At 44.1% G+C, this 13248-nt stretch overlaps 1 long non-coding RNA gene across 4 annotated transcripts in view; it reads left to right on the forward strand.

Moving 5' to 3' along the window:
- LOC141240607 (uncharacterized) overlaps positions 1-13248 on the forward strand; it is a 173562-nt gene that overhangs the window by 18630 nt on the left and 141684 nt on the right. For 2 of the 4 annotated variants that reach the window (XR_012305791.1, XR_012305790.1), the window contains exon 4: positions 331-402. The exons of the other annotated variants lie outside the window; for them this stretch is intronic. This is a non-coding gene — a long non-coding RNA (uncharacterized lncRNA). The remainder of the gene's footprint in view (positions 1-330; positions 403-13248) is intronic. 4 annotated transcript variants of the gene reach the window in all.

The raw sequence follows: 13248 nt of genomic DNA on the forward strand, positions 1-13248 counted from the left end.
GCGGCCTCCTGCTGAGTATAGATGGGACCATGCGGCCTCCTGCTGTCTCTGGGGGGGGTGCCGTGCGGTATCTATACTCAGCAGGAGGCCACACGTAGCCATCTATACACATATACTCAGCAGGAGGCCGCACGTAGCCATCTATACGGTGCCATCTATACACAGCGGGAGGCCGCACGTAGCCATCTATACACAGTGGGAGGCCGCACGTAGCCATCTAAACACAGCGGGAGTCTCAGTGCTTTGCAAGAGCAGTCAATAAATTCTGCTTGACTAATTCTGAGCACCATAAAGTCTGGTTCGCTTCTAACCTGCTGTCTTCATTTTCAGCTTGCTGAATTCTAACTCATTTACTGTCATTCGAGACGATGCCTTTGCTGGTCTCTTTTACCTTGAATACCTGTAAGTGCTCCACTTAATGTCATATTTTTGATTCTGTTCTTCTTCATCTTTTGGCATGTGCAATTGTATGAGCAAGTATTCATATGAATTTATGACCTACTTAAACCTTGGAGGACCTTAAATTTTATTCAATCAAATTTTTTTCCAGTTTAAAACTATGGGACATATATGTGCCTTGGTCCTCAAAGGGTTTTTAAAGGGGCTGCAAACATAAATACGAAAAAAATAATTAAATTAGTGCTTTTTGTGTTCATTTAATTTTTATTTGAAGTCCATTTTTTTTACATACCTTGAAATTAAGCCCTACCCCATGGAATGAAGCCCTACCTACATGACATCTGAGAGCTACATGGATGCCGCTTGTGAGGTGCCTGTCCATCACTACTATTCAGTTTTAGGGTCCACTCACTAAGCCATATATTCTCTCATGCAAGAGAATAGGGCCAATTATGCTAATGACACTCGGCTCAAACTCTGTGAGAGTTTCAACTGAGTGTGATCTGATTCTCTCGCAGCACAGATATGGAGAAGATGGAGAACTTAATTTCTCCATCTTCTCCATAGTCTCTGTGAGTGTTCATCGGACTGCACTTGGATGACATCCGAGTGCAGTCCAATGTTTTACGTGCACCCATAGACTTGTATGGGTGCACATGGTCCGAATATCGAATGAGATTATTTTCTCATGCCAATAATCGCAGATCTGCACTGTCCCATAGTATAACATAGGGCCGAATCCTATCCGATAAAACATCACATAGCATTCGGCCGTGTTATACGACAGTGTGAGCGAGCCCTTAGAGTCCAGGAATATTTACATGCAGATGATGATATTACTCTCCAAGTGTATATTTTTTTAGGCGAGTTCATAGTAAATGCTTTGCCTTTTTTGACATGTGATCAACTAAAGAACAAGAAAGATTTAGGACCTCCCCTATAGAGAAACGGAAAATAGTTTGGAGGACTTGCATGTCCTTTTTTATTTATTATGAGAAAATCATAAAAGATCCCGTTTTTTAACCATGCTGTGACTTTCTGCTGAGGGAGAAGGAGAGAGCTGCCCTATTCAGAGTCTGTAATAAGACCTGCTGACAAAAGTGTTGAAGATACAGTCAAATGTGAATTAACCGGTTCCCGACCGCCCACTGTAGATAAACGTCGGCGCTTGCTGGGCTCTGTGCAGCGCCGACGTTTAAAAACGGTGGGTGGTCTCGCAGCGCTCAGGACCCCCCAGGGTCCTGCAAGCGCTGCGATTCCGGTGCAGAGCGTTAGCTCTGACAGGGAACATCATCGGGACCTGATTGGATCAGGTCCCAGTGATGTTAACCCTTTGCTATGTTCTATATGCCGCGATCTATAGTGATCGCGGCAGATAGAAGGAGGAGAGGGGGTCGTCTTACTTACCTCTCCGACGACCCCTGATACCTTCCAGGACCTGGCGTTGCTATGGCAGCTGGAGGTCACATGACCGCCTCCAGCTCTGCCATATATGGTGTCCTGCCTGGCTCAGCCTGCAGCTGAAGCCAGGCAGGAGACTGACTGTGACACAGTCAGCGAAGATCTCATTTAATGTAATATATGTCTATTACATTACATGAGATCAGTGATCAGAAAAATAAAAATTAATGTCCCATACAGGGACTAAGTAAAAATGTAAAAAAAAAGTTTTTAAACTATTAAAAAAAAATCACAAAATAAATAAATAAAATATTAAACCAATAAATCCGTATATTTTTACAAAACCAAAAAAAGTACACATATTTGGTATCGCCGCGTCCAAAACAACCCGAGCTATAAAAGTGTCACACTAATTAACTCCTTCTGTGCACACCGTAATAAAAATAAATAAAAAACGGAGCAAAAAAATATGCTTTTTCATCATATTGCCAAACAAAAAGTGGAAAAAAATGCGATCAAAAAACAAAATAGAAATAAAAATGGTACCGCTGAAAACGTCATCTTGTTCTGCAAAAAAAAAGCCGCCACTCAGCTCCATCAGCCAAAAAGTAAAAAAGTTATAGCGCTCAGAATAAAGCAATGCAAAAAAATTGTTTTTCCTATAAAATTGTTTTATTGTGTAAAAGCGCCAAAACATAAAAAAAATACAGTAAGTGTAGTATCGCTGTAAACGTACTGATCCGAAGAATAATGCTGCCTGATCACTTTTACCACACGCAGAATGGCATAAAAAAAACCTCAAAAAATCATTCCTGAATTGTTTGTTTTTGTTAATTTTACCTCCCAAAAAACGGAATAGAAAGCGATCAAAAAATGTCACGTACCAATAAAAATGGTACCAATAAAAATGTCAACTTGTCCCGCAAAAAACAAGCTGTCACATGACTCTGTCGGCCGAAATATGGAAAAATTATAGCTCTCAAAATATGGTGATGCAAAAACTAGATTTTGCAAAAAAAAGCGTCTTTTAGTGTGTGACAGCTGTCAGTCATAAAAACCCGATATAAATCTGGTATCTCTGTAATCGCACCGACCTGAAGAATAAAGTAATCTAATCAGTTATATCACACTAGGAACGGCGTAAAAAATAAATAAAACAAATTCTTCACCTGCTACTGATTTGTTTATTATGTCTCCCAAAGATCGCAGTAAGGCTCTGCTCACATTTATCCTGTGCTCTGCGCTGAGCGCTTACACCAGAGTTTCCGTATAAATCTCTGAAATACGTGATTCAGCCGGAACCCATGACGGAAGATTCCCTGTAATGAGGCAGATATAGGATAGGCCACTGTGGACGCCGTCTGGCCTGTGATCCCACGGTGTCATTTGTTTTAGGCGTGCATAAAAGTGCGGTTGGCCACAGTTTTGTGCACTTCTGAAAAAAAGGACACCGCTAAACAGAGGCAAGACAGAGTCCAGAGTAACTCTGCTGCCTCATTACAGTGAATGGATCCGGCAGGGGTTTCATCTGAATTACATCACTTGGAAATTTAGATGGAAACCCCGATGTAAGTGCTCAGCCTAGAGCGCCGGATAAATGTTACGTAAAATGTTCCCAATAAAAGCTTCAACTCAGTCCTCAAAAAAAGCTAATCCCCACTCAGGTCCATCATCTGTTAAAAATATAAGGGACTTCCAAGTTACTGGTAGCAGAAAGGCTCTGGAAAAGCGAAATGGCCCTTGCCCCCCCAAAAGAAATTCAGAAAATTTTGTGCTCCCAAATCCAAATGCCTATTCTACAATAATTTGTTCTCCAATTGTCAAATAGCGCTCCGTCCCCCCCAGATCTCGCCGTATGGCTGAGCGGTACGATACAGCCACATATGGGGTATTGACACTTTTAGAAGAAATTGTGTGACACATTTCGGCACCATTTTTACCCGTTGCCCTGTGTGAAAATGTAAAATCTGAGAGTAAAACATTTTTTTGTGGTAAAAATATAATTATGCTTTTTTCACTGCCCAATGGTATAAATTTAAAAATTAAAAAATACTCACTACTTCCCTAGATGAATTTCTTGAGAGGTGTAGTTTACAAAAAGGGGTCACTTGTGGGGGTTTCTGCTGTTTCGGCATGTCAGCGACTCTTCAAATGTGACATGGTGTCTGCTGCCTATCCCAGCCAACATAGCGCTCCTTTCTCTTCCGAACCCTGCCGTACACCAAAGCAGTGGTTTTCCCCCACATATGGGGTATCAGCGTGTTCAGGAGAAATTGCACAACAAATTTCATGGTGCAATTTTTCCAATTACCCTTATGATAATACAAAATTAAGGGATGAAAAACGTTTTTGTGGGAAAAATGTAAACATTTCATTTTTACAGCTCAATATTATAAACTTCTATGAAGCACCTTGGGGTTCAAGGTGCTCACCACACATCTAGATAAGTTCCCTAAGGGGTATAGTTTCCAAAATGTTGTCACTTGTGGGGGGTTTCCACTATTTAGGCACATCAGGGGCTCTCCAAACGCAATATGGCGTCTGCTAATTATTCAGACAAATTTTACATTCAAAAAGTCTAGTGGCGCTCCTTCCCTTCCGACCCCTGCAGTGCGCCCAAACAGTGGTTTTCCCTCACATATGGGGTATCAGCACGCTCAAGAGAAATTGCACAAAAAAATTTTGGGTCCATTTTTTCCTGTTACCCGTGTGAAAATAAAAAAAATTGGGTCTAAAGTAACACTTTTGTGAAAAAAGTTAAATGTTAATTTTTTTCTTCCACATTCCAAAAATTCCTGTGAAGCACCTGAAGGGTTAATAAAGTTCTTGAATGTGGTTTTGAGCACCTTGAGGGGTGCAGTTTTTAGAATGGTGTCACTTTTGGGTATTTTCTGTCATAAAGACCCCTCAAAGTGACTTCAAATATGATGTGGTCCCTAAAAAAAATGTTTTTGTAAATTTTGTTGGAAAAATGAGAAATCGATGGTCAACTTTTAACCCTTATAGCTCCCTAACAAAAACAATTTTGGTTCCAAAATTGTGCTGATGTAAAGTAGACATGTGGGAAATGTTATTTATTAACTATTTTGTGTGACATATCTCTCTGATTTAAGGGCATGAAAATTCAAAGTTTGAAAATTGCAAAATTTTCGCCAAATTTCCGATTTTTTCACAAATAAACGCAAGTTATATCAAAGAAATTTTACAACTGTCATGAAGAACAATATGTCACGAAAAAACAATCTCAGAATCAGGGGAATACGTTGAAGCGTTCCAGAGTAATTAATTCATAAAGTGACAGTGGTCAGAATTGAAAAAATTGGCCCGGTCACGAAGGCAAAAACAGGCTCTGGTGCGAAGTGGTTAACAATGAAAAAAAGTTAATTTCACAAATGGCTTGTATTTTTTTAATGCAAACTTTTTTTGTGTTTACTGCTCCTTTAAAGGGAATCTGTCATCAGGTTTTTGCCACCTAATCTGAGAGCAGCATAATGTAGGGTTAGAGGCACTGATTCCAGTAATGTGTCACTTACTGGGCTGCTTCGTGTTGTTTTGATAAAATCATTGATTTGTCAGAAGGTAATTATCACTAGATGACTAGTAAGTTCTGTAGGACCCCACCCCCATCACTGATCAGTAGATTTCTGTGTACACTGAGCATGGGCAGAAAGCTGCCAATCAGTGGTGTGGGTGGGGCTATACAGAGCGCAGCATTCAGAGAGCTGCTAGATCTGCAGCAGATAAAACGGTGATTTTCTCAAAATGACAACAAGCAGCTGAAAAAGTGACACATCGCTGGAAACAGGGCATCTGCCCCTATATTGTGCTGCTCTGATGGGGCAGCACAATTAATATTGTGCCAAATTAATTTCCCGTGAACTATCACATGATCTATCACAGGGGATCATGTGACATGTCACGTGATAAATCAGGTGTGTGTGTGTGGGGGGGGCCCGCGACTTCTAAACTGCCCAGGGCCCTTGCTACTCTTAATCCACCCCTGGTCATGAGTCTCGGTTGGCAGGTCATCCAGGAATTTCTGAGACTAAGAGACTTATAAGTCGCAGTTTTTGGTGGCCTGGATGGCAGAAGGAAGTCATCAAGTGGGTGCGTCAATGTACTGTGTGTGCCAGGTCAAAGGCTTCACATACCCCTGCTGCGGGGTTGCTTTGCCCTCTGGAGTTTCCTAGTGCGCCTTGGATGCATCTCACAATGGATTTTATTACTGATCTTCCGGTGTCCGAAGGTTTCACTGTCATCTGGGTGGTCGTGGACCGTTTTAGTAAGATGTGTCATTTGGTTCCATTCATTAAGTTGCCCTGCGCCAAGACACTCGCTAAGGCGTTTGTTAAGGAGATTGTCAAGCTCCATGGCGTTCCCACGGATATTGTTTCTGATAGAGGACCTCAGTTTGTGGCTCGCTTTTGGCGTGCTTTTTGTGACAGGTTGGGAGTCCATTTGTCATTTTCGTCTGGGTATCATCCTGAGTCTAATGGACAGACTGAAAGAAAGAACCAGGATATTGAAGAGTTTTTGCGTTGTTTTGTGGCAGACAATCAAGAGGTGTGGTCTGAGTTTCTGCCTCTCGCAGAATTTGCTCTTAACAACCATACATCCTCCTCTGCTGGGTGTTCTCCTTTTTTTGTTGTACTGGGAGACATCCATCTTTTGGTTTGTTCTCCAAATTGGGGTCGGCGGTGCCGGAGGAGGAGAATTTTTCTGGTGATTTGGAGAGAGTTTGGACTAATGTACGTTGCAACCTTCAAGAGGCTAACAAGAAGTCCAAAAAGTATTTTGACAGAAAACGTAAGGAGGTTTTGTTTACTGTGGGTGACATGGTTTGGTTGTCCTCAAAGAACCTGCGGATGAGGATTCCCTCTAAAAAATTGGGTCCTAAGTTTGTGGGGCCATTTAAGGTGCTTCAGGTGGTTAACCCGTCTGCTGTTAGGTTGGATGTCCCTACTTCCTGGAAGATTAATCCTGTGTTTCATGTTTCCTTGCTGAAAAAGGTTGATGTACACTACCGTTCAAAAGTTTGGGGTCAATTAGAAATTTCATTATTTTTGAAAGAAAAGAACATTTTTTTTCAATGAAGCTAACATTACATGAATCAGAAATACACTCTATACATTGTTAATGTGGTAAATGACTATTCTAGCTGCAAACGTCTTGTTTTTATTTCAATATCTACATAGGTGTATAGAGGCCCATTTCCAACAACCACCACTCCAGTGTGTTAATGGTACATTGTGTTTGCTAACTGTGTAAGAAGGCTAATGGATGTTTAGAAAACCCTAGAAAACCCTTGCACAAGTATGTTAGCCCAGCTGAAAACGGTTTGGCTGATTTGAGAAGCTATAAAATTGACCTTCCTTTGAGCTAGTTGAGAATCTGGAGCATTACATTTGTTTGTTCTATGAAACTCTCAAAATGGCCAGAAAAAGAGAACTTTCATGTGAAACTCGAGAGTCTATTCTTGTTCTTAGAAATGAAGGCTATTCCATGCGAGAAATTGCCAAGAAACTGAAGATTTCCTACAACAATGTGTACTACTCCCTTCAGAGGAGAGCACAAACAGGCTCTAACCAGAGTAGAAAAGAAGTGGGGGGGCCCCGCTGCACAACTGAGGAACAAGACAAGTACATTAGAGTCTCTAGTTTGAGAAATCGACGCCTCACAGCTCCTCAACTGGCAGGTTCATTAAATAGTACACGCAAAATGCCAGTGTCATCGTCTACAGTGAAGAGGCGACTCCAGGATGCTGACCTTCAGGGCAAAGTGGCAAAGAAAAAGCCATATCTGAGACTGGCTAATAAAAGGAAAAGATTAATATGGGCAAAAGTACACAGACATTGGACAGAGGAAGATTGCAAAATAAGTTTTATGGACAGACAAATCAAAGTTTGAGGTGTTTAGATCACACAGAAGAACATTTGTGAGACGCAGAACAACTGAAAAGATGCTGGAAGAGTGCCTGACGCCATCTGTCAAGCAGGGTGGAGGTAATGTGATGGTCTGGGGTGGCTTTGGTGCTGGTAAAGTGGGAGATTTATACAAGGTAAATGGGATTTTGAATAAGGAAGGCTACCACTCCATTTGGCAACGCCATGCCATACCCTGTGGACAGCGCTTGATTGGAGCTAATTTCATCCTACAACAGGACAATGACCCAAAGCACACCTCCAAATTATGCATGAACTATTTAGGGAAGAAGCAGGCAGCTGGTATTCTATCTGTAATGGAGTGGCCAGCACAGTCACCAGATCTCAACCCCATTGAGCTGTTGTGGGAGCAGCTTGACCATATGGTACGCAAAAAGTGCCCATCAAGCCAATCGAACTTGTGGGAGGGGCTTCAGGAAGCATGGGGTAAAATTTCTCAAGATTACCTCAGCAAATTAACAGAATGCCAAAGGTCTGCAATGCTGTAATTGCTGCAAAGGGAGCATTCATTGACGAAAGCAAAGTTTGAAGGAGAAAATTATTCTTTCTAATAAAAATCATTATTTCTAACCTTGTCAATGTCTGGACTATATTTTCTAATTATTTTGCAACTCATTTGATAAATAAAAGTATGAGTTTTCATGGAAAACACAAAATTGTCTGGGTGACCCCAAACTTTTGAACGGTAGTGTATCTGATAGGGATGCCACTGTCACAGTTCCTCCTGTGGTGGAAGACGGCGAATATGAAATTTCTCGTATCCTGAATTTGAGATGGCATAGAGGGAGATTGCAGTATCTCGTCGCATGGAAGGGTTTCGGTCCCGAGGATAACTCCTGGGTAAGGGCGGATGATGTCTCTGCCCCTAGACTTGTCAAAGCTTTCCACAGGAGGTTTCCGGATAGGCCTGGGCCTGGAGGATCTGGAGGATCCTCATAAAGAGGGGATACTGTTAGAACCCTCCTGTTTGTTTTCTTTTCCTTCCTGTGTTTTGCGGTCATGTGACCATTTGCCATTATATTCCAGCTCCGCCCTTTTGGCTGTGCTGGACTTCAGTTTTTGACTGCTTCTCTAGCCAGGTGCTTCTGTGCCTATCTGGCAGCTCACTTGGTCCTTCTGGGACCTTTAGTACCTTTTTGTCAGTTTGTATTTTTGTGTTCTGCAACTACTTCTCTGTTTAGGAGGTGTCCCATTTTTGTCCCAGTCCTTAGTTCTTTTAGGGAACCCTTCCTTAATGCTATAGGTCTCTGTTCAGACTAGCGGAGGACTAAGGTGGGTCTGATTGCTAGGAACAGACAGCCCGCTACATAGTAGGGATTCAGCTTAGTCTTATTGTAGGGACAGCCTTCCCCATCTTTCCTTAGTTCATGTTGCAGGTCATGACAGCAGAAGTTCCCCGGTCCTCCCTTCACACTTGCCGTTGGGAGATCAGCGGCCCTAGCCTAGCGACTGGCGCAACCTGGCCGCGAATTGGCGCCGGATTTGAAACACGCAGGCCACCATCAGGAGATCAGCGGCGACGCAGCCGCGAGATGACCGGTGCTAGCCAGTCATCTCCTGGCTGCTCGCAGCAGAAGTACCACGACCGGCGGTCTCGCTCCGCGGTCCTCCCTTCACACTTACCGTCGGGAGATCAGCGGCCCTAGTAGGGGGGCTGTGTGCATGCTCATACTGTATAGGGGGATGTCTTCTGAATTAATTCAGAATTAAGTATGAATTAATTTCAGCCTATTGGCTCGGCCCTCCACAAGTCACGGTGTCTCATGTGGCCCCAGGAAAAATTAATTGCTCACACCTGATCTAACCCAATGTTTCTACCAGTGCCAATTAAAACTATGTTCACACGTTGCGATTTTGCTGTGTTTTTTAATGAAAATTTATGTAACATTATATGTTGCATTTTACAGTACCAGCAGAAAGCTACAAGATTTCTGAAATCTTATGCACACACATAAGATTTTTTTTCCTGACTGCATTGGAAAACTGCTGCGTTTTTCAAAAAAAAGGCAGCATGTCACTTTTTTCTGAATTTTTGCAGCGTTTTTTCTCCTAAAAGAAAGCAATTAGTAAGTGCAAAAATGCAGCAAAAAAAAAGCAAGTATCAGGTTTTGCAGCGTTTTTAGTGAAAAAAGCGGGTACAGCATTATGTGAAATACATTTATTTTTGTGATTTTCCCAAGTTTAAATCATGATGTCTTGATGTCCTAACATGAGCATTGCAATTAGGATTAGTACAGCTTAATTAAATTAGTGATATGTGAAAGGAATCATTGGCTCACCAAGGTGTTAAATTGAACAATACCTGAGCAACTCAAGGGCTTACCAAAGGGTGAAAGTAAACAGTGTCCTACAATCTCAATGCTTTGCCAATGTCTAAAGGAAAATATTTCCAACCAATTCACCTCCCTCCGGCTGTTGCATTTGTAATTGTGTATTTTTTCATGAACTCATATGAGCTTTTTTTGTTCACAAAAGCTAGTTTAACATCCCTGGCAGCGTGCTGGCATGGCTTACCATCTCCCACCATGCAAGACCGCCAACTTACCTACCAGTCCAGGCTGCACACTATGCTCGTCTACCTGCTGTGTGCATGTCTCTTGTCTGCTGGCTTAGGGCGGCGGCGCTGGCACTTCCTGATTCTTAAAGTTACAGTGTGCGCAGTCCTAATGCGTCCCCAGCCTCTGTTTCCGCCACCCTGGGGGCTGAGTAACCAGGCCTGTTACCTGTATCTGTGACTTCTAGTCTATTACCGCCACACTGGGGGCTGAATGCCCAGGCTCGTTCCTGTATCTTTTTCCTGTGTCAGTTCCTGTCTGAACTGTGTCCTAGCCAGTTACCTGTTTGTCTCTGTCCCTTTTCCTGCAGTGTCTGAACCAGCACCTAACTCCTACTCATCTCTGTACTTCTGTGTTTGAGTTTTGTGTCCACTCAATACTTCATAGCAAGTACCTTGTGTGTATCTGGTTCTGCTTGTCCTGTTTCCCTACCTCCTGTGTTCTAAGAGAATGTCGCGCCCAGGGGATGGGGAGGACCTGGCGCCCAGGCCTTGTTGAGGCCTGACCTTGGGGGATGTTGCGGTGGTCGGCTCCCGGGCCCGTACCCTGGGCCTCTCTTTAAAAGCGGGTTGATGGATAATTATATGAGTTCGTGACGCCACCTTTGGTATCTGGTGAGGATCACCAGCGCTGCAGCAGTCCGCTGAGGCCGGTGATAAGACAGCTTGTTGGTATAGCTCCCCACAGGTGGAGCTGGGCCTTTGGGCAGCATATGGAGAGGGGGAATGCAGGACAGAAGAGACCCAGCAGGGACTACTGAAAGACAGGCAGCCACACACAGTTCTCTTCTGTACCTTTTACTGATGGAAATTCAGGCACATCCCGGAGCACTGCAGAGTGAAGGGTGCATTTCAGGATTCTCCCCAGGGAGCGGGTATAGGGCCTCCTGATTCTTGACTCTTCATAATAAGTTCCTGACCTGCCTGAAGCTAGGCCTAACTTTGTCTCCGTCCTGCACCGGCTGACATTGTGGTAGGGCCTTCTCTTGGAGTGCACGCTCCCAGCTTACGGGGCCTATGGGTCTCCTGGCTCTGTTACGTATCAGCTCTCTGGTGATCCTGGGACCTGTAGTTCTCCAGGGATTCCAGTTATGTCCTACTGGGTCATAGAGATCCCGGTAAGCTCGGACCCGGTGTCCGGTATATGCTTCGGGGTGAGCTGGTTAAGCTCCTCTGCCCCCACTGCTACTCACTTTCCACTCGCCTTCGGCCATGCTCGGGCCCTCATTAGGCTACTCACACTCACGGCAGCTTGCCGCGCTTCACCGCTCTTACGGCGTCGGCATGCCTTGGGCTCTAACCTGAGCTCCTTGAGTCTGGACTGGGCTTCAGGACCGCTGGAGGCCTAACTTGCCTCACACAGCAACCTGCGTGCTTCTTCTCACACACAGCTCTTCACTCACTGTGCACTTCAGACTCTCTCTGCCTAGCTCCACCTTCCCTATTTATATCCCTAACGGGCTCCCTCTGCTGGTCTGAGGTGGAAGGTGGAGATGTGTTAATGTTTATGGGAGCCTCTTGTGGAGGAATCCATTAATGCACCCCTCTAGGATCTGTGGCTCCAAGCGCAGCTGGGCGCCACACTGTGTTTGCCAGTCTGTTCCATGTGAACAGAGCTCTGCTCCGATTGTCCTCGGCACCTGCGGCTCTGCTTGTCCTCGGCACCTGCAGCTCCGCTCTGCTCTGCTTGTCCTCGGCACCTGCGCCTCCGTTCCTGTATCCCAGTCTGTACTGGTCACTATCCAACCTGTTTACCTACCTGCCAGTAGCTGCCTGTCTGTATACCTGCCTGTTCCTGCATTCCCCGGTGTGGGTCAACAGCTGTGTGATCAGGGTCTGACCTGGAGTAGCACCTGGGCCACCTCCCTCGTTCCTCCTCAGACCACGGAGTCAATTAAGCCGCCGTGCATCTGTGGTCAGATCTGGCGAGGCCCCTAGTCATGCCCCTCCAGGAGCTCCTCGGTTCGTGGCCCAGTGGGACCACTAACCACGTTCACGCCAAACAGTCCGGGCGTGAGCATAACAGCTAGAATAGTCACTATCTTTTCAGACATAAAGATCTTTTTCAAATAAATAATTTGATCAAATTGCACTTTTTTCCAAAAGTGGTTTTATGTTTTCACATATGTCTTGCATTGGTACTCTGTGTTCATGCTTCAGTGGTGGAAGCAAAGCTGAACTTTGGGATCCTAAAAAATCCAGCAAAAAAAATCCAGCAAAGCCTGCTTTTTGTAAACACCTTCTTTACTGCCAAGAGAGCAGGTTTTGCCTGCAGAAAAAAAAACGCAGCAAAAATGGAACATGTGAACATAGCCTAAGTCTTACATAAAGGTTTTAACACTGACACACAGTGTAGGGATTGTACTCACTCAGGTGCGATGACAGGCAAAAAGGAGGCATGTTTCTTTAAATGTCCGTAGCGGTTTATTGGCTTCATGAACTGTGAAAAGAAAAATGCAAACAAACAGCCTTTAGTCCAGGCAAAAGCAAAAGTAAGACAGTCCTTTAGCAAAGTCTCTGGTAAACCAGACCTATGGTCACACAGGCTGGTTCTCTGGTCCAGCACTCAGCTCAGTCTGGAGACAACAAACAGGAGACCTTCTCCCTCCAAACACAGCCCATGTGCCAAACAGCCTCCATTTTATAGGCTGTTAACCACACCCAGAGGTGAGGTATGTGGGTTGCTAGAGCCGCCCATTCTCTCCTAACAACCCGTAACCCGTCTCCCAGGTGCACCAATTAGTCCTCTTAGTGCATGCGTGCACTAGAGAAAGCACTCTGGGTTACATTACAGAGACCAGCCATCTCTGTGATACATACCTCCCATCGTCTACGTGACCATTAGCCTCCTTACATCAGCAACAAACTTGCATTCATTTTCATGAACATTAGAGCTATTTTTAGTATATACTGTATTTTGCAGGTTATAAGATGCACCCCAAATTTTGAGAA

Source organism: Phyllobates terribilis, unplaced genomic scaffold (genome assembly GCF_046119375.1).
Source record: "Phyllobates terribilis strain yellow unplaced genomic scaffold, ASM4611937v1 Scaffold_886__1_contigs__length_569868, whole genome shotgun sequence".
NCBI classification, from domain to species: domain Eukaryota; kingdom Metazoa; phylum Chordata; class Amphibia; order Anura; family Dendrobatidae; genus Phyllobates; species Phyllobates terribilis.